Consider the following 20,849-nt stretch of genomic DNA (forward strand, 5'->3'; position numbering starts at 1 on the left):
GATCAAGGTGTTGGCAGCATTGGTTTCTCCTGAGGCTCCTCTCCTCGCAGATGGCCATCTCCTCATGTCCTCACATGGACTTCTCTGCACAGGCATCCTTGGTTTCTCCCTTCTCATAATGACACCAGTCTTATTGGATTAAAGCCCCACCCTTATAACCTTATTTACCGCTAATTACCTCTTTAAAGTTCCTATCTCCGAATATTATCACACTGGGGGTGGGGGGTAGGATTTCAATATACAAATTTGTCAATATACCAATTTAGTCCATAACAACTGTCAGTTCCTCATTCCCTTTGAAGCAGGACCCAAGAAGCTCAACCCTCCTAATAGTCTTCCATGGGCAGCCAGAAAGCTCTTTCTTTAAAAGCCGGCCTAATGGTGACCAGCTTCCCAGCTTTCAGATACAGTTTAGACTATCTAAATTAACCCATAAGTGTCTAAGCCATTGGCATCTTGCTGAGCTCTGACCTTATATCCTGCTATGTACAAGCCACCCACCCAATGCTCTGCCTTTTCCTACCCCTTCTCCACCGTGTTCCTTCTTTATGGAAGTGATTATAACTTGCTACCTTCAGGTTTTATCCTGTGCGCTTCCATCTGCTCTCCTATCTGTATCCTTTATGCAGCTGAATCTTACTTGTTGTTCAAGACTCAGCTCAAGTGTCTCCTCTTCTAGAGGCCTCTTTACAGGACACTCTCCTGTACAACATCCTGTCTTGTGTGCATATTTATAGCTCAAACTGTGGCTCTTGGCTTGTCTCACCCCATCTGAACCATAACCTCTTTGAGGGCAGGGACTGTGTCCTACTTATTCCATCTGTACTCCCAGCACTTCACACAGTGCCTGGAATGACACAGAGGAAGAAATCTATGGAACTGTTTGAATCGTGATGCAAATCAGATACTGTCATTCCATCTCTTTAGCTCTTTTTGAGGCTGTTGTGGATTCCTGTTCAGATGATCATGGGGGCATCCTTTCTTACTGACTATGCTGCCATATTACTAGCTGGCCCAGGCTTGTAAGCTGTTTTGCTAACGGTCCCCACACAGAACTAGAAAAAGAACAAATTAAGCCCATAAGTAGTAGAAGGAAGGAAATAAAGATCAGAGTGAAAGAAATGGAAACCAGATAAAAAGAGGAAGAATCAACAAAACTAAAAACTAATTCTTTGAAAAGATAGCTAGCCTATATATGTGTTGATTGCTAAAACTTTCCTCTCAGAACCTCTTTGGCTGCATCTCACAAGATCTGATATGTTGTATTTGCATTTTCTTTTGTTAAACAACTTTATTTCAATTGCAATTTCTTTGACCCATTGGTTGTTTAAAAGTGTATTGTTTAGTTTTCACATGTTTGTAGATCTCACTTTCCTCTTGATCTAGATTTCTACTTTTATGCCATTGGGGACAGAAAAGGTAGCTGGTACGCTTTCAGTCTTCTTAGATTTACTAGGATTTGTTCTGTGACCTATCATATGCTCTATGCTGTAGAAGGTTTCCTGTGTGCTTGAAAACAATGTGTATCCTGCTTTGGGATGGAATGTTCTATGTATATTTATTAAGTTTATCTGGTCTAATGTGTCCTTTAAGGCCATGTTTCCTTATTGATTTTCTGTCTGGATGATCTACCCTTGATTTAAGCGGGGTGTTAAAGTTCCGTACGATTATTGTGTTACTGTCAGCTTCTCCCTTTATGTCTGTTAATATTTCCTTTATGTATTTGGTGCTCCTATGTTGGGTGTATTTATGTTTATAATTTTTATATGTTCTTGGTGTATTGACCCTTTTGTCATTATTTGTCACTTCTTACCATTTTTTATTTCAAGTCTATTTTGTCTGATATAAATATTCCAGTTGCTTGGAATATCATTTTCTGGCCCTACATTTTGAGCCTCTGTATTAATATGTCTTTGGAGCTGAGATGAGTCTCCTTAGGCAGCATCTAGTTGGGTCATTTTTTTTAATCCATCCAGCCACTCTGTACTTTTTGATTGCTGAGTTCAATCCCTTTATATTTAGGGTGATGTTGATATGTAAGAACTTACTACTGCCATTGAATCTTTTTCCTTCTGGTTATTTTGTCACTCTGTTGTTTTTTATTTTTAATTTTTAAAAAAAATTTTATTGGAGTATAGTTGATTTACAATATTGTGATAGTTTCTGGTGTACAGCAAAGTGAATCAGTTATACATACACATATATACAATCATTTTTAGATTATTTTCCCATATAGGTCATTACAGAGTATTGAGTAGAGTTCTCTGTGCTATACAGTAGCTACTTATTAGTTACCTAATTTTATATATAGTAGTGTGTATATGTCAATCCCAACCTCCCAATTTATCCCTCCCTCCATTTCCCCACTGGTAACCATAAGTTTGCTTTTTACATCTGTCCCTCTATTTCTGTTTTGTAAGTAAGTTCATTTGTACCATTTTTTAGATTCCACATATAAGTGATACCATACGGTATTTGTCTTTCTCTGACTTACTTCACTTAGTATGATAATCTCTAGTTTCGTCCATGTTGCAGCAAATGGTATTATTTCATTCTTATTATGGCTGAGTAGTATTCCATCGTATGTATGTACCACATCCTCATCCATTTCTCTGTTGATGGATGCTTAGGTTGCTTCCATGTCCTGGCTATTGTGAATAGTGCTGCAGTGAACATTGCATGTATCTTTTCGATTTATGGTTTTCTCAGGATATATGCCCAGCAGTGGGACTGCTGGATCACATGGTACCTCTATTTTTGGTTCTTTAAGGAACCTCCATACTGTTCTGCATAATGGTCATACCAATTTACCTTCCTACCAACAGTGTAGGAGGCTTCCCTTTTCCTCACACCCTCTCCAGCATTTATAGTTTGGAGATTCTTTGATGCTGGACATTCTGACCAGTGTGAGGTGATACCTCATTATGGTTTTGCTTTGCATTTCTCTAATGATTAGTGGTGTTAAGCATCTTGGCATGTGCCTCTTGGCCGTCTGTATGTCTTCTTTGGAGAAATGTCCGTTTAGGTCTTCCAGCCATTTTTTTGCACACACACACACACACACACACTGTATTTTATTTTTACAAGAGATAAATAAACTGACACCAAGCATTGTAAATGGATGACCACAACAAAAGCAACAATGATTGCAATTACCAAACATGAAACACACTCATACTATGTCATAATATTGACATTCAGTCCAGTAATCCTCCACTGTAACAGCTCCTTTACTTTGCAGTGAAATTGATTTGTATATTTTTTGCCTCTGAGTCCCTGTGGGATTTTTTTTTATTATTCAAACAGTCACAAAAATTATAATCATCCTCATCAGTTCACTCAGTCCCATGTAATTAATTTTGTTTTCATCTTGATCTTTTGTTAGCACTTTTATGAATTCATCAGTTTTCCATTAGAGTTCTGAAAATGCTTATTCATTCAGTTCACCAGTATAGTCAGTTACCAGAAACCTGTACGTGTCAGTCTTTTACATGATTTCCTTGAAGATGAGACCCTTTTATAGGAATATTTTTGCAAAAGCATCAGAGTACACCCAGAACTCTCTGTAAATGACAAAAGACTTAAAAATGACCACAGTTAAAGATTTGATGAAAGTTCATAATAATGCAATTGACAAGGAAATTTAGTTATTTCTGAGATATACACTTTAAAGTAATAACTAGAATTATGACTTATAACATTTTACCAGAACATATAACATTTTTTGAAATTTCATGTAATGTCTGAAACATTTATATTAACATATTGCCATACAAATAACCCAAAGAAAGTTTAGTATTAGTTGTTTTGTTTGTGTGTTTGTTTTTTTATACTGCAGGTTCTTATTAGTCATCAATTTTATACACATCAGCGTATACATGTCAATCCCAATTGCCCAATTCAGCACACCACCATCCCCAGCCCATCGCGGTTTTCCCCGCTTGGTGTCCATGTGTTTGTTCTCTATGTCTCTGTCTCAAATTCTGCCCTGTAAACCGGTTCATCTGTACCATTTTTCTAGGTTCCACATACATGTGTTAATATACGATATTTGTTTTTCTCTTTCTGACTTACTTCACTCTGTATGACAGTCTCTAGGCCCAACCGCATCTCAACAAATGACTCAATTTCGTTCCTTTTTATGGCTGAGTAATATTCCATTGTATATGTGTACCACTTCTTTATCCATTCGTCTGTCGATGGGCATTTAGGTTGCTTCCATGACCCGGCTATTGTAAGTATTGCTGCAATGAACATTGGGGTGCATGTGTCTTTTTGAATTATGGTTTTCTCTGGGTATATGCCCAACAGTGGGATTGCTGGATCATATGGTAATTCTATTTTTAGTTTTTTAAGGAACCTCCATACTGTTCTCCACAGTGGCTGTATCAATTTACATTTCCACCAACAGTGCAAGAGGGTTTCTTTACTCCACACCCTCTCCAGCATTTGTTGTTTGTAGATTTTCTAATGATGCCCATTCTGACTGGTGTGAGGTGATAGCTCATTGTAGTTTTGATTAGCGTTTTGCTAATAATTAGTGATGTTGAGCAGCTTTTCATATGCTTCTTGGCCATCTGTGTGTCGTCTTTGGAGAAATTTCTATTTAGGTCTTCTGCCCATTTTTGGATTGGGTTGTTTGTTTCTTTAATATTGAACTGCATGAGCTGTTAATATATTTTGGAGATTAATCCTTTGTCCGTTGATTCGGTTGCAAATATTTTTCCCATTCTGAGGGTTGTCTTTTCGTCTTGTTTATGGTTTCCTTTGCTGTGCAAAAGCTTTTAAGTTTCATTAGGTCCCATTTGTTTATTTTTGTTTTTATTTCCATTACTCTAGGAGGTGGATCAAAAAAGATCTTGCTGTGATTTATGTCAAAGAGTGTTCTTCCTGTGTTTTTCTCTAAGAGTTTTATAGTGTCTGGTCTTACATTTAGGTCTAAAATCCATTTTGAGTTTATTTTTGTGTATGGTGTTAGGGAGTGTTCTAATTTCATTCTTTTACATGTAGCTGTCCAGTTTTCCCAGCACCACTTACTGAAGAGACTGTCTTTTCTCCATTGTATATCCTTGCCTCCTTTGTCATAGGTGCGTGGGTTTATCTCTGGGCTTTCTATCTTGTTCCATTGATCTGTGTTTCTGTTTTTGTGCCAGTACCATATTGTCTTGATTGCTGCAGCTTTGTAGTATAGTCTGAAGTCAGGAGTCTGATTCCTCCAGGTCTGTTTTTTTCCCTCAAGACTGCTTTGGCCATTCGGGAACTTTTGTGTCTCCATACAAATTTTAAGATGACTTGATCTAGTTTCGTAAAAAATGCCATTGGGGGCTTTCCTGGTGGCACAGTGGTTGAGAGTCCACCTGCCGATGCAGGGGACACGGGTTCGTGCCCCAGTCTGGGAAGATCCCACATGCCGCGGAGCGGCTGGGCCCATGAGCCATGGCTGCTGAGCCTGTGCGTCCGGAGCCTGTGCTCCACAACGGGAGAGGCCACAACAGTGAGAGGCCTGCGTACTGCAAAAAAAAAAAAAAAAATGCCATTGGTAATTTCGTAGGGATTGCATTGAATCTGTAGATTGCTTTGGATAGTATATTCTTTTTCAAAATATTGAGTCTTCCAATCCAGGAACATGGTATATCTCTCCATCTGTTGGTATCATCTTTAATTTCTTTCATCAGTGTCTTATAGTTTTCTGCATACAGGTCTTTTGTTTCCCTAGGTAGGTTTATTCCTAGGTATTTTATTCTTTCTGTTGCTATGGTAAATGGGAGTGTTTTCTTAATTTCACTTTCAGATTTTTCATCATTAGTGTATAGGAATGTGAGAGATTTCTGTGCATTAATTTTGTATCCTGCAACTTTACCAAATTCATTAATTAGCTCTAGTAGTTTTCTGATGGCATTTCTAGGATTCTCTATGTATAGTATCATGTCATCTGCAAACAGTGACAGTTTTACTTCATCTTTTCCAATTTGTATTCCTTTTATTTAGTTTTTTTCTCTGATTGCTGTGGCTAGGACTTCCAAAACTATGTTGAATAATAGTGGTGCGAGTGGACATCCTTGTCTCATTCCTGATCTTAGAGGAAATGCTTTCAGTTTTTCACCATTGAGAATGATGTTTGCTGTGGGTTTGTCTTTTATGGCCTTTATTATGTTGAGGTAGGTTCCCTCTATGCCCACTTTGTGGAGAGTTTTTATCATAAATGGGTGTTGAATTTTGTCAAAAGCTTTTTCTGCATCTATTGAGTTCATCATATGGTTTTTCTCCTTCAATTTGTTAATATGGTGTATCACATTGATTGATTTCCGTACATTGAAGAATCTTTGTGTCCCTGGGATAAATTCCACTTGATCATGGTGTATGATGCTTTTAATGTGTTGTTGGATTCTGTTTGCTAGTATTTTGTTGAGGATTTTTGCATCTATATTCATCAGTCATATTGGTCTGTAATTTTCTTTTTTTGTAGTACCTTTGTCTGGTTTTGGTATCAGGGTGATGGTGGCCTCATAGAATGAGTTTGGGAGTGTTCCTTCCTCTGCAGTTTTCTGGAAGAGTTTTAGAAGGATAAGTGTTAGCTCTTCTCTAAATGTTGAATAGAATTCACCTGTGAAGCCATCTGGTCCTGGACTTTTGTTTTCTGGAAGATTTTTAATCACAGTATCAATTTCAGTGCTTGTGATTGGTCTGTTCATATTTTCTGTTTCTTCCTGGTTCAGTCTTGGGAAGTTATACCTTTCTAAGAATTTTTCCATTTCTTCCAGGTTGTCCATTTTATTGGCATAGAGTTGCTTGTAGTAGTCTCTTAGGATGCTTTGTATTTCTGCGGTGTCTGTTGTAACTTCTCCTTTTTCTTTTCTAATTTTATTGATTTGAGTCCTCTCCCTCTTTTTCTTGCTGAGTCTGGCTAACGGTTTATCAATTTTATCTTCTCAAAGAACCAGCTTTTAGTTTTATTGATCTTTGCTCTTGTTTTGTTTCTATTTCATTTATTTCTGATCTTTACAATTTCTTTCCTTCTACTAACTTAGCATTTTGTTTGTTCTTCTTTCTCTAGTTCCTTTAGGTGTAAGGTTAGATTCTTTACTTGAGATTTTTCTTGTTTCTTGAGGTAGGCTTGTATAGCTATAAACTTCCCTCTTAGAACTGCTTTTGCTGCATCCCATATGTTTTGCATCGTTGTGTTTTCATTGTCATTTGCCTCTAGGTATTTTTTGATTTCTTCAGTGATCTCTTGGTTGTTTGGTAACGTATTGTTTAGCCTCCATGTGTTTGTGTTTTTTACATTTTTTCCCCTGTAATTCATTTCTAATCTCGTAGTGTTGTGGTCAGAAAAGATGCTTGATATGATTTCAATATTCTTAAATTAACTGAGGCTTGATTTGTGACCCAAGATGTGATCTATCTTGGAGAATGTTCTGTGCACACTTGAGAAGAAAGTGTAATCTGTTTTTGAATGGAATGTCCTGTAAATATCAATTAAATCTGTCTGGTCTATTGTGTCATTTAAAGCTTCTATTTATTTTCATTTTGGATGATCTGTTCATTGGTGTAAATGAGGTGTTAAAGTCCCCCGGTATTATTGTGTTACTGTTGATTTCTTCTTTTATAGCTGTTAGCAGTTGCCTTATGTATTGAGGTGCTCTTATGTTGGGTGTATATATATTTATCATTGTTATATCTTCTTGGATTGAGCCCTTGATCATTATGTAGTGTCCTTCTTTGTCTCTTGTAACATTCTTTATTTTAAAGTCTATTTTATCTGATATGAGTATAGCTACTCCAGCTTTCTTTTGATTTCCATTTGCATGGAATATCTTTTTCCATCCTCTCATTTTCAGTCTGTATGTGTCCCTAGGTCTGAAGTGGGTCTCTTGTAGACAGCATATATATGGGTCTTGTTTTTGTATCCATTCAGGAAGACTGTGTCTTTTGGTTGGAGCATTTAATCTATTCACGTTTCAGGTAATTATCAATATGTTTGTTCCTATGACCATTTTCTTAATTGTTTTGGGTTTGTTTTTGTAGACCCTTTTCTTCTCTTGTGTTTCCCACTTAGAGAAGTTCCTTTTAGCATTTGTTGTAGAGCTGGTTTGGTGGTGCTGAATTCTCTTAGCTTTTGTTTGTAAAGCTTTTGATTTCTCCACCGAAGCTGAATGAGATCCTTGCTGGGTAGAGTAATCTTGGTTGTAGGTTCTTCCCTTTCATCACTTTAAGTATATCATGCCACTCCCTTCTGGCTTGTAGAATTTCTGCTGAGAAATCAGCTGTTAACCTTATGGGAGTTCCCTTGTATGTTATTGGTCATTTTTCCCTCGCTGCTTTCAATAATTTTTCTTTCTCTTTAATTTTTGCCCATTTGATTACTTTGTGTCTCGGCGTGTTTCTCCTTGGGTTTATCCTGTATGAGACTTGCTGTGCTTCCTGGACTTGGGTGAATATTTCCTTTCCCATGTTAGGGAAATTTTCGACTAATCTCTTCAAATATTTTCTCTGGTCCATTCTCTCTCTCTTCTCCTTTTGAGACCCCTATAATGCAAATGTTGTTGCATTTAATGTTGTCCCAGAGGGTCTCTTAGGCTCGTCATTCCTTTTCATTCTTTTTTCTTTACTCTGTTCCGCAGCAGTGAATTTCACCATTCTGTCTTCCAGGTCACTTTTCCGTTCTTTTGCCTCAGTTATTCTGCTATTGATTTCTCCTAGTGTATTTTTCATTTCAGTTATTGTATTGTTCATCTCTGTTTATTCTTTAATTCTTCAAACATTTCTTGCGTCTTCTCGATATTTGCCTCCATTCTTTTTCCAAGGTCCTGGATCATATTCACTATCATTATTCTGAACTCTTTTTCTGGAAGGTTGCCTATCTCCACTTCATTTAGTTGTTTTTCTGGGGTTTTATCTTTTTCCCTCATCTAGTACATTGCCCTCTGCCTTTTCATGTTGTCTATCTTTCTCTGAATGTGGTTTTTGTTCTACAGTCTGCAGGATTGTAGTTCTTGCTTCTGCTGTCCGCCCTCTGGTGGACAGGCTATCTAAGCGGCTTGTGTAAGTTTCCTGATGGGAGGGACTGGTGGTGGGTGGAGCTGACTGTTGCTCTGGTGGGCAGAGTTCAGCAAAACTTTAATCCGCTTGACTGTTGATGGGTGGGGTTGGGTTCCCTCCCTGTTCGTTGTTTTGCCTGAGGCAACCGAACACTGGAGCCTACCTGGGCTCTTTGGTGGGGCTAATGACAGACTCTGGGAGGGCTCATGCCAAGGAGTACTTCCCAGAACTTCTGCTGCCAGTGTTCTTGTCCCCACGGTGAACCACAGCGCCCCCCCCCGCCTCTGCAGGAGACCCTCCAACACTAGCAGATAGGTATGGTTCAGTCTCCTATGGGGTCACTGCTCCTTCCCCTGGGTCTCAGTGTGCACACTACTTTGTGTGTGCCCTCCAAGAGTGGAGTCTCTGTTTCCCCCAGTCCTGTCGAAGTTCTGCAATCAATTCCCACTAGACTTCAAAGTCTGATTCTCTAGGAATTCCTCCTCCCGTTGCCGGACCCCCAGGTTGGGAAGCGTGACGTGGGGCTCATAACCTTCACTCCAGTGGGTGGACTTCTGTGGTATAAGTGTTCTCCACTCTGTGAGTCACCCACCCAGCAGTTATGGGATTTGATTTTAATGTGATTGCACCCCTCCTACTATCTCATTGTCGCTTTTCCTTTGTCTTTGGATGTGGGGTATCTTTTTTGGTGAGTTCTAGGGTCTTCCTGTAAATGATTGTCCAGCAGCTAGTTGTGATTCTGGTGTTCTCGCAAGAGGGTGTGAGAGCACGTCCTTCTACTCTGCCATCTTGGTTCCTCCCCTGCTCCATTGGTTTTATTCCTCTGTTTCTACCTTTGTAAGTTTTTGGTTTTCATGATGATTTGCTCATTATCCACTTTTTAAGTATTTTGTGTCTCTGATATACCATGAAGTTTAGAGACATCATCTCATAGATAAATTGCTATCAGCAAAAAAATGACAAATTTATCTTCTTTTTTAAAATTTATTTTTATGAAAGTATAGTTGATTTACAGTGCTGTTAATTTCTGCTGTACAACAGAGTGACTCAGTTATACATATATATACATTCTTGTTTTATATTTGTTTCCATTATGCTTTATCACAGGATATTGAATACAGTTCTGTGTGCTATACCACAGAAACTTGTTGTTTATCTGTTCCATATATAATTGCTTACCTCTGTTAACCCCAAACTCCCAATCTATCACTCTCCCAAACTTCTACACTTTGGCAACCAAGAGTCTGTTCTTTACGTCTGTAGTTCTCTTACTGTTTTGTAGATAGGTTCATTTGTGTAAAATTTTGATTCCACGTATAAGTGATATCATATGGTATTTGTATTTCTCTTTCTGACTTACTTCAGTTAGTATGATAATCTCTCAGTCCACCCATGTTGCAGCGAATGACATTATTTCTTTTTATGGCTGAGTAGTACTCCATAGTTTATATGTACTACATCATCTTTATCCATTCATCTATTAATGGACATTAAGGTTGTTTCCATGTCTTGGCTATTGTGAATAGTACTGCTGTGAACATGGGGTGCATGTATCTTTTTGGATTAGAGTTTTGTCTGGATATATGCCCAGGAGAGAGATTGCTGGATCATATGGTAATTCTGTTTTTAGTTTTCTGAGGGACCTCCATACTGTTTTCCACAGTGGCTGCACTAACTTACATTCCCACCAACAGTGTAGGAGGGTTCCCTTTTCTCCACAATCTCTCCAGCATTTGTTAGTTGTACATTCTTTCATGATGGCCATTCTGACCAGTGTGAGGTGGTACCTTATTGTACTTTGGTTTACATTTCTCTAGTAATTAGCAGTGTTGAGCATCTTTTCATGTGCCTATTGACCATCTGTATTTCTTCTTTGGGGGAATGTTTCTTTAGGTCTTCTGCCCATTTTTCGATTGGGTTATTTGTTTGTCTGTTGCTGAGTTGTATGAGCTGTTTGTATATTTTGGAAATTAAGCCCTTGTTGTTCTTATCGTTGGCAAATATTTTCTCCTGTTCTGTAGGTTGTCTTTTTGTTTATTTTTTATAGTTTCCTTTGCTTTGCAAAAGCTTGTAAGTTTGATCAGGTCCCATTTGTGTATTTTTGTTTTTATTGCCTTGGGAGTCTGACCTAAGAAAACATTGGTATGATTTATGTTAGACAGTGTTTTGCCTATGATCTCTTCTAGGAGTTTTACAGTGTCATGTCTTTAAGTCTTTCAGCCATTTTGAGTTTATTTTTGTATATGGTGAGAGGGTGTGTTCTAACTTTATGAATTCACATGCAGCTGTCCAATTTTCCCAACACCACTTGCTGAAGAGACTGTCTTTTTCCCCCTGTATATTCTTGCCTCCTTTGTTCAGGATTAGTTGACCATAAGTGTGTGGGTTTATTTGGGGGCCCTCTATTTGATTGATGTAGGTTTCTGTTCTTATGCTGGTACCATGCTGTTTTGATGTCTGTAGCTTTGTAGTATAGTCTGAAGTCAGGAAGCCTGATTCCTTCAGCTCTCTTCTTTTTTTTAAGGTTGTTTTGTCTATTTGAGGTCTTTTGTGTTTCCATACAAATGTAAAAATTTTTTGGACTTCCCTGGTGGTCCACTGGTTAAGACTCTGCACTCCCAATGCAGGGGGCCCGGGTTCGATCCCTGGTCAGGGAACTAGATCCTGCATGCTGCAACTAAAAGAGCCTGTATGCCACAACTAAGACCCAGTGCAGCCAAATAAATAATTTTTTAAAAAAACTAAAAATTTTTTTGTTTTAGGTCTATGATAAATGCCCTTGGTATTTTTATACAGATTGCATTGAATCTGTAGATTGCCTTTGAGAGTATGGTCATTTTAACAATATTAATTCTTCCAATATCACAGTGTATCTTTCTTTCATTTATTATTGGCTTCATCGGGTGTCAGTTGCAGCACATGGGCTCTTCATTGAAGCATGTGGGCTCCTCTCTAGTTGTGGTTCCTGGGCTTCTCTCTAGTTGTGGCATGCGGGCTCCTGAGCGCGCGGGCTCAGTAGTTGCAGCGCGCAAGCTCAGTAGTTTTGGCATTTGGGTTAGTTGCTCCATGGCATGTGGGATCTTAGTTCCCCGACCAGGGATCAAACCCACATCCCCTGCATTGGAAGGTGGATTCTTAACCACTGGACCACCAGGGAAATCCGAAGCACAGTGTATCTTGCCATCTGTTATTGTCATCTTCAGTGTCTTATATTGATAGTTTTCTGAGTTTAGGTCTTTTACCTTTTTTAGGTAGGTTTATTTATAGGTTTTTTATGATGCAGTTTTAAATGGGATTGTTTCCTTGATTTCTCTAATATTTCATTGTTATTATATAGAAATACAACAGATTTCCATATATTAATTTTGTATCATGCAACTTTACTGAATTCATTGATGAGCTCTAGTAGTTTTCTGGTGGTGTATTTAGGATTTTCTATGTATAGTATCTCTCATCTGCAAACAGTGACAGTTTTACTTCTTCCTTTTCAATTTGGATTCCCCTTAATTGTGTCATCTGATTCCTGTGGCTAGTACTTCCAATACTACGTTGAATAAAAGTGGCAAGAGTGGGCATCCTTGTCTTGTTCCTGAGCTTACAGAAAATGCCTTCAGATTTTCACTTTTGAATATGTTGTTAGCTGTGCGCTTGTCATATATGGCCTTTATTTTCCTTCTCTGCCCCCTTTCTAGAGTTTTTATCATAAATTCATGTTGAATTTTCTCAAAAGCTTTCTCTGCATCTATTGAGATGATCATATGGTTTTTATTCTTCAATTTGTTAATGTGGTGTATCACTTTGAAGGATTTGCAGATATTGAAAAATCCTTGCATCCCTGGGATAAATCCTACTTGATCATGGTGTGTAATCCTTCTGATGTATTGTTGGATTCAGTTTGCTCATATTTTGTGAGGATTTTTGCATCTATGTTCACCCGTGATACTGGTTTATAATTTTCATTTTTCTGTGATATCTTTGTCTGAGTTTTTGGTATTAATTTGATCATGGCCTTGTAGAATAGTTTGGAAGCATTCATTTCTCTGCAATTTGGGGGGAATAGTTTGAGAAGGATAGGTGTTAACTCTTCTCTAAATGTTTTGTAGAATTCACCTGTGAAGACATCTGTTCCTGGACTTTTGTTCTGTGGGAGTGTTTTTTTTAATTGGTCTGTTCAAATTTTCTATTTCTTCCTGGTTTAGTCTTGGGAGATTGTACATTTCCAGGAATTTCTCCATTTCTTCTGTGTTGTCCAATTTATTGGCATACAGTTATTTGTAGTAGTCTCTTATCCTTTCTATTTCTGTGGTGTCAGTTGTAATGTCTCTTTTTTCATTTCTGATTTTATTGATTTGGGCCCTATTTTTTTCTTGATGAGTCTGGATAAGGTATGTCAATTTTGTTTAGCTTTTTAAAAAAACTCTTAATTTCATTGATTTTTTAAATTTTTTGTCTCTATTTCATTTATTTCTGCTCTGATCTCTACCATGTCTTTCCTTCTACTAACTTTGGGGTTTATTTTTTCTAGCTCCTTTAGGTGTAAGGTTAGGTTGTTTATTTCAGGTTTTTTGTTTCCTGAGGTAGGCTCGTATTGCTATAAACTTCCCTCTTAGAACTGCTTTTGTTGTTCCCATACAATTTTGGATTGTTGAGGTTTGGTTTTGTTTTCATTTGTGTACAGGTATTTTTAAATTTTCTTTTTGATTTCTTCAGTGATCTATTGGTAGTGTAGTAGTATATTGTATAGCCTCCACATGTTAGTGGTTTTTTTTCTTACGGTTGATTTTTAGTCTAATGCTGTTGTGGTCAGAAAAGATGCTTCATAGAATTTCAATTTCCTTAAATCTACTGATGTTTGCTTTGTGTCCTAGCATGTGATCTATTCTGGAAAATGTTCCATGTACACTTGAAAAGAATGTGTATTCTGCTGTTTTGGGATAGGATGCTCTCTATATATCTATTAAGTTCACCTGATCTTTTAAGGCCAGTGTTTCCTTATTTTCTGTCTAGATGATCTTTCCTTTGATATAATTGGGGTGTTAAAGTCCCCTACTACTATTGTGTTACTGTTGATTTCTCCCTTAGTGTCTGTTAATATTTCCTTTATGAATGCTTCTATGTTGGGTGCATATATATTTACAAATATTATATCTTCTTGGATTGATCCCTTGATCATTAGGTATTATATAGTGTCTTCTTTGTGTCTTATAACAGTCTTTATTTTAAAGTGTATTTTGCTACCCCCAGCTGTCTTTTGATTTCCAGTTGCATGGAATACCTTTTGCCATCCAACTTTCAGTCTGTGTGTGTCTTTAGATCTGAAGTGAGTTTCTCGTAGGCAGCATATTTATAGGTCTTGATTATTGTATCCATTCAGCCACTCTCTTTTGATTGGAGCATTTAGTCTGTTTACATTTAAAATGACTATTGATGTATATGTTCTTATTGACATTTTGTTAATTGTTTTGGATTTGTTTTTGTAGGCCTTTTTTGTTCCTTTTGTCTTTTGTTCTTGTGATTTTACTATCTTTAGTATTATGTTTGATTCATTTTTCTTCTTTGTGTGTACCTATTATAGATTTTTTTTTTTGTGGTACGCGGGCCTCTCACTGTTGTGGCCTCTCCCGTTGCGGAGCACAGGCTCCGGACGCGCAGGCTCAGCGGCCATGGCTCACGGGCCCACCCGCTCTGCGGCATGTGGGATCCTCCCGGACCAGGGCCCGAACCCATGTCCGCTGCATCGGCAGGCGGACTCTCAACCACTGTGCCACCAGGGAAGCCCCCTATTATAGATTTTTGATTTATGGTTACAGTGAGGTTCACATACAGCTAGCTAGCAGATAGATAGATATGCATGATTGTTTTAAGTTGCTGATCTTTTAATTTTACATGCATTTTAACAACCCTGCATTTGTACTCTCCTCCCCTCACAATTACTGTTTTTGATATAATATTTTACATCTGATTGTTTTGTCTTTCCCTTAACTGCTTAATGTGGATATAGATTATTTTACTACTTTTGTCTTTCAACCTTCCTACTAGCTTTATGAGTGAACAATTTCCTACCTTTACTATATGTTTGCCTTTACCAGTGAGCTTTTTCCGTTTGTAATTTTCATGTTTTCTTGTTGTGGTCTTTTCTTTTTCACTTAGAGGTTCCTTTAACATTTCTTGTAAAGCTGCTTCAGTCATCCTGAACTCTTTTAGCTTTTGCTTGTCATTAAAGCTTTTGATCTCTCCAACAAATCTGAACAAGAACCTTGCTGGGTAGATTATTCTTGTTTTAGGTTTTTCTCTCTCACTACTTTAAATATATCATGTCACTCCCTTCTGGCCTTCAGAGTTTCTGCTGAAGAGTCAGCTGATAGCCTTATGGGAGTGCCCTTGTGTGTAACTTGCTGCTTTTCCCTTGCTGCCTTTAATTTTTGCCATTGTAATTAAAAAGAATATTAAATGTTTCTTGCTGTGTTTCTCTTTGGGTTAATCCTGTATGAGACTATCTGAGCTTCGTGGACTTGGATATCTATTTCCTTTCCCAAATTTGGGAAGTTTCCAGCCATTATGTCGTTAAGTATATGCTCAGTCTCTTTCTCTCTTCTCCTTCTGGACCCCCTGTAATGTGAATATTAGTGCACTTAAGTTGTCCCAGAGGTCTCTTAAACCATCTTCATATCTTTTCATTCTTTTTTCTGTTCAGTTTCAGTGATTTCCACTACTGTCTTCCAGCTCACTGATCCACTACTTTGTATCATTTGGTCTACTGTTCATTTCTTCTAGTGTGTTTTTCATTTCAGTTATAGTATTCATCTGTTTTGTTTTTCTTTGTATATGCTCTTTGTTAGAAACATCTACTCTCTCTGTGCATCCATTCTTCTCCCAAGTTCTTTGATCTTTACAATCATGACCCTGAACTCTTTCTCGGGTAGATTGCCTATCTCTACTTCACTTAGTTCTCCTGGAGTTTTTTCTTGTTCCTTTGTTTGCAACATACTCATCTGTTGCCTCATTTTGCCTAATTTGTTCTTTACATTTCCCAGCCTAGGAGAAGTGGCCTTTTGTAAGAGATGTCCTATGCATCCGAGCAGTGCACTCCCCTCTTGCCACCAGAGCTATATGTGCCAGGGGTTCCTAGAGAGCTGTGTGGGGCTTTCTGTCTTGGTAGGCTGACTGTGTGGTCAGTCTGGTTGCCAGCTGCTGGTTGGCAGGACTGGGTCATGAGGCGGCTGACTGTGGAACCCCACAGGTTCTCTAGGCTAATGCTCGGTTACTGGTGGGCAGAGTCAGGGTCCAGGAGACCCCAGGGCTGTTGTCCACCCACTGCATGTGAAGCTGCGTCCTGGGGTCTGGTTGCAGGTCCCAGGGGTCCCAGAACTGGGGTCAAATAGCTGCTGAGTGGGGCCAGTTCCTGACACAATTGGCTGTGGGATCTGGGGTGTTTTGAAGCTTGTGTTGGCCTGCTGGTGGCCAGGGCCCAGCTGGTCCCTGGGCAGAGTCTGGCCTGCTGGGTCTGCAAGCTGCAGGGCTACAGTTTTCTTGCAGCTGGTGTCTGTGCCCTAGAGAGTGGGTCCTGGGGGGCCTCAGCTAGTGCCTGCACACTGGCATGCAGGGCTGGGTCCTGGGCCCTCTCATGGACAGGGCCACATCCAGAGGCAGCTGTGGGCTCAGAGGGTCTTAAGGCAGCCTGTCCACTGGTGGGTGGGACTGTGGTCACACCCAGTTAGTTGCTGGATCTTGGGGCTAGTGAGCTAGAGGGAGGATTCCCAAATGGCACTTGCTAGCACCAGTGTCCACATGGTAGAAGGAGCTCCCAAAGATGGCTACCATCAGTGTCTATGTTTCCAGGATGAGCTGCAGTTGTTTCTTGCCTCAAGGAGACTTTCCAAGATCAGCAGGCTCCTATCAAATTACTGCTTCTCCCTGGGTCCTGGAATGTGTGATATTTTGTGCACACCCTTTAAGAGTGAAGTCTCTCATTTCCTACAGACTCTGGGACTCCTGAAAGTAAGCACTGCTGGCCTTCAAACCCACATGCTCTAGGTGCTCATCTTCTTGGTGTAGAATCCCTGGGCTAGAGAGTCCAATATGGAGCTCAGACCTCTCACTCCTTTGGGAGAACCTCTGCAGTTGTAATCATTCTCCCTTAGCTCGGTGCTTTGTGACCACCTAGAGGGGTGGGATAGGGATGGTGGGAGGGAAACTGCAAGAGAGAGGGGATATATGTGTACATATAGCTGATTCACTTTGTTATACAGCAAAACTAACACACCATTGTAAAGCAACTGTACCTAAAGATATTAAAAAAAAATTGTAATTATTCTCCCATTTGTGGGTTGCCAACCCATATGTAGGGGACTTGACTATGTTTCGACTCTGCCCCCTCCTACCTGTTGTGGTTCCTTCTTTATATCTTTAGTTATAGAAGACCTTTTTAGCTAGGTTCTTCTTTTTCATTGATGGTTGTTCTGCAGATAGCTATGATTTTGGTGTGCCTGTGAGAGGAGGTGAGCTCAGGGTTTTTTTACTCCACCATCTTGACTGCTTCCCATTTCCAAAGTCCTATCCTCTGGCTTGCTAATTCTCTTCCATGTGATCTGCTCTATTTCCAGTGTTTTTAATGCAGCCTTCATCTCATTTCCTGTGTGAGTTCCTCAGGTCCAGAATTTGTTTGGTTCTTTAGAACTTCATTCTCTTGGTAAAGTATTCCTTCTGTTCATTAATTTCATTCCTCAGTTCACTGAAAGTTCGTTGAATTTCTTCATGACAACTCTTTTGAATTCTTTATAAGGTAGATCACAGTATTCTGTGTCTTTGGGTTCAGTTGCTGAAAAACTGTGATTTTATTTTTACTTTTGCCATATTACGACGAGTTTTTCGTAGTGTTTGATGAAATGTGCCTCTGCACATTTTCATTTGAAGTAACAAATACCTTTCTTACTTAGGTAAGGCTTTGTTTGCTTTGATTCTAATAAACAGGTTGGCAATAAGAAGCCTTTCTTTTGCTTTCCAGAAGGTGGCAATATAGCACAAGTTTGACTTCCTGGAGCTAAGTTGGGAGTATGTGCATAAAAAAGCTGGTGTTAAAAAAAGAACAAAGGCTGGTGACAGACTGGGGGGTGGGGGGGGCATATAATAAACACTTGGAGCTTTGAGTATGCCCATGGCCTGGTAGGGGGATCTTCCACTGGGGGAGCTCCAGCAGTGCACAGGGGGACTTCTTGATTGAATTCCAGGACACATGGCAGGAAACCCATACCTTCGGTTGTCTTTGGCTGCCTTCTTTCCTTTCCATCCTCCTGGTTACAGAGGTCTCTCTTTAGGACTCAGGTGTTGCTACAGAACAATAGAGCCCTCCAGCTGCCACCCACATTGCCAGGCAGACTGTCACCCCTTTCACTTTCTACCTCCTCTGCCAGAGAGACTTGCCACCACCACTGCAACTCCCTTGGCTCTGTGGTCTTCTCCAAGATCCAACCCATCCACTTTCAGATGCACAGGTGGATACATCTCTTGCGTGTCTTGGTGTGTGTGCAGAGGCACTTTCTGTTACAGATGTCTAATAGTTGAAGGGGAGAGAAAAAAAGTAACAACTGTTGCCACCATGATACTGCCCTCACTCCCAGCCTCACTCTTGTGACCAGCTACCAACATTGCATTGTGCCCTTGAGCACATCCTTTCCTTGTATGTAATTAACACCAGATGGAAATCAAATCTATTCAGAAACCATTTTTACTCATTGGAGTTAATGAGCTAAAAGAATAATACCAGTACTGTTGACAACTGCAAGTCCCCCACAGGCTGCAGTCCTGGAAGTCAGGTGGAGAAAGTGCTTCAAGGAGGAAGGAGAGATCAGCTGTCAAATCACGCTTGATGCATCATGTAGGATGAAGACTGAGAAATGACCACTGGATTTAACAATGTGGAGGTCATTAAGTGGTCTTAAGCAAGTTTGCTGAAAAGGTAAAGGAAAGAAGCCTAATAAAGGAGGTTCAAGAGAATAGGAGGGAAAAAAATCAGTGAATATACTTCAAGGAGTATCACCATAAAGGGAAGCAAAGCATGTAATAGCTGGAGAGAAAGTGGAATTAAGATGATGTTTTTAACCTTTTCCATGTATATTTTCAAGCATGTACAAGAAGAGAGGGAAAAGTAAAATGGACCTATTGATACATGTACTCGTTTCCCAGTTTCAATAGCTATTGATATTTTGACAATCTTGTTTCATCTACAACTTTCTGATTGGAGTATTTTAAAGAATCATTGTTTCACCTCTAATAACTTTAGTATATATATTTTTTAGATGAGAACTTAAAAATTATAATCACAGTGACAACATTAACAGTAGTGCCTTAATGGCATAACTCATCTGTGTTTATCTCTTTCCAATAGAAAAGAGAATTTTTTTAAGGGAAAAATAACAGCATGTGTGTATACTGATGGGACTGAGCCAAGAGATGGAAGGAACGAGATGCAGGAACAAGAGGAGATGGGCCCTTATGCCCGGATGGAGGAGTGGCCTTACATAGATGCAGAGTGGTCTCCCTGGTTAGAGGAGAGAAGGACGAGTGTGCACACAGATACACAGCATGGGGGAGATGTGGTGGAGAGAGCATGTGGTGGTTCTATTCAGATGCTTCCATTGTCTCAGTGAAATAAGAAGCAAGATCCTTATCCAGAGTAAGGATGGAAGAGAAGGTGTTGGAGGTTTCAGGAGGAGAAAGTATGTGATAGCAGGAGCTGAGCACTACTTACCCAGAATGGGATCCTTAAGATCATCCTTCTTCCTTTGCAGGAGAAGGCAGGCAAGTCACTTTGCTTGGCCACCATTAAAAAACAATACAAAGGAAGCATCTGAAGTAACTGGTATAGAAGCAAAACTTGATCATTTCCAGGTTCAGGAATTTATCTTTATATCCAAAGCAATCTGAATGCCAAGTCACTGGACATTCTAGTTCTGAAGACTCAGTGTTAATGAGTGGTCCATTTCAAGGCCCAGTGTGGTAGTCACCGTAGAAGTGAAAGAAGTCTGAGCCAGAAAGAGACATTGCTGTTGTCCCCACCTTCTGTCTTATCCCTTCTGCTTTCTGATTTGAAACTCTGCATTATCAATTGGGAATTTTTCTCAACTTTTTCAGGGCTAATTGGGAATTTAAAAATTATTCAAACTACAGTATGATCTAAGCTCTCCTCTCTCTATATTCACTCCTGCCTGCTTTCACAGCTATTTATACTAGTTAATTAACATTTATTCATTATTCACTCTATGCTTTGTACTCATTTGAGGAAACAGACTTTGAGAGGTTGAATGACTTGCCCAAAGATACATTATAGGTAAGGGGCCAGTTCTTGAACCAAGGTCATATGACTTCCAAGACCTCTATCCCAGCCACAATACTGCACCCACCTGGTTATCACTCAGAGTTTCCCCCACAGCCATTAACACAATGACGTGCTGAAAAGCAAACTAAAATGACTGGCTGGCCCCCTGACCCTGCCTGGTCTAATCTCAGCTCTGCCACTTTTTAATTGAATGACATTGGACAAATTATTTAGCCTTTTGTAACATCTGTTACCTCATTAGTACACTCATTAGTACAGAAAAATACCTATTAATAGATTTACAACATAAGGTTGTTTTGAAGATTGAATTATATGAAACATATAAGGTACTTAGAGCCTGCCACATAACACATACTAACTAAATGTTACCTAAAAAATATTGTTCTTACCACTCATCAGCTTTGGCCAAGCGACTTCACATCTCTAAATATCATGTTCCACTTCCCTGATTTGCTTTGATAGAGTTCTGGGAATC

General features: G+C 39.3%; 1 protein-coding gene across 1 annotated transcript in view; it reads left to right on the forward strand.

Annotated features, from left to right (window-relative positions):
• BCL2L10 (BCL2 like 10) overlaps window positions 1-20,849 on the forward strand; it is a 46,866-nt gene that overhangs the window by 20,840 nt on the left and 5,177 nt on the right.

The sequence above is a fragment of the Globicephala melas genome, chromosome 2, assembly GCF_963455315.2.
Source record: "Globicephala melas chromosome 2, mGloMel1.2, whole genome shotgun sequence".
Lineage (NCBI taxonomy): Eukaryota > Metazoa > Chordata > Mammalia > Artiodactyla > Delphinidae > Globicephala > Globicephala melas.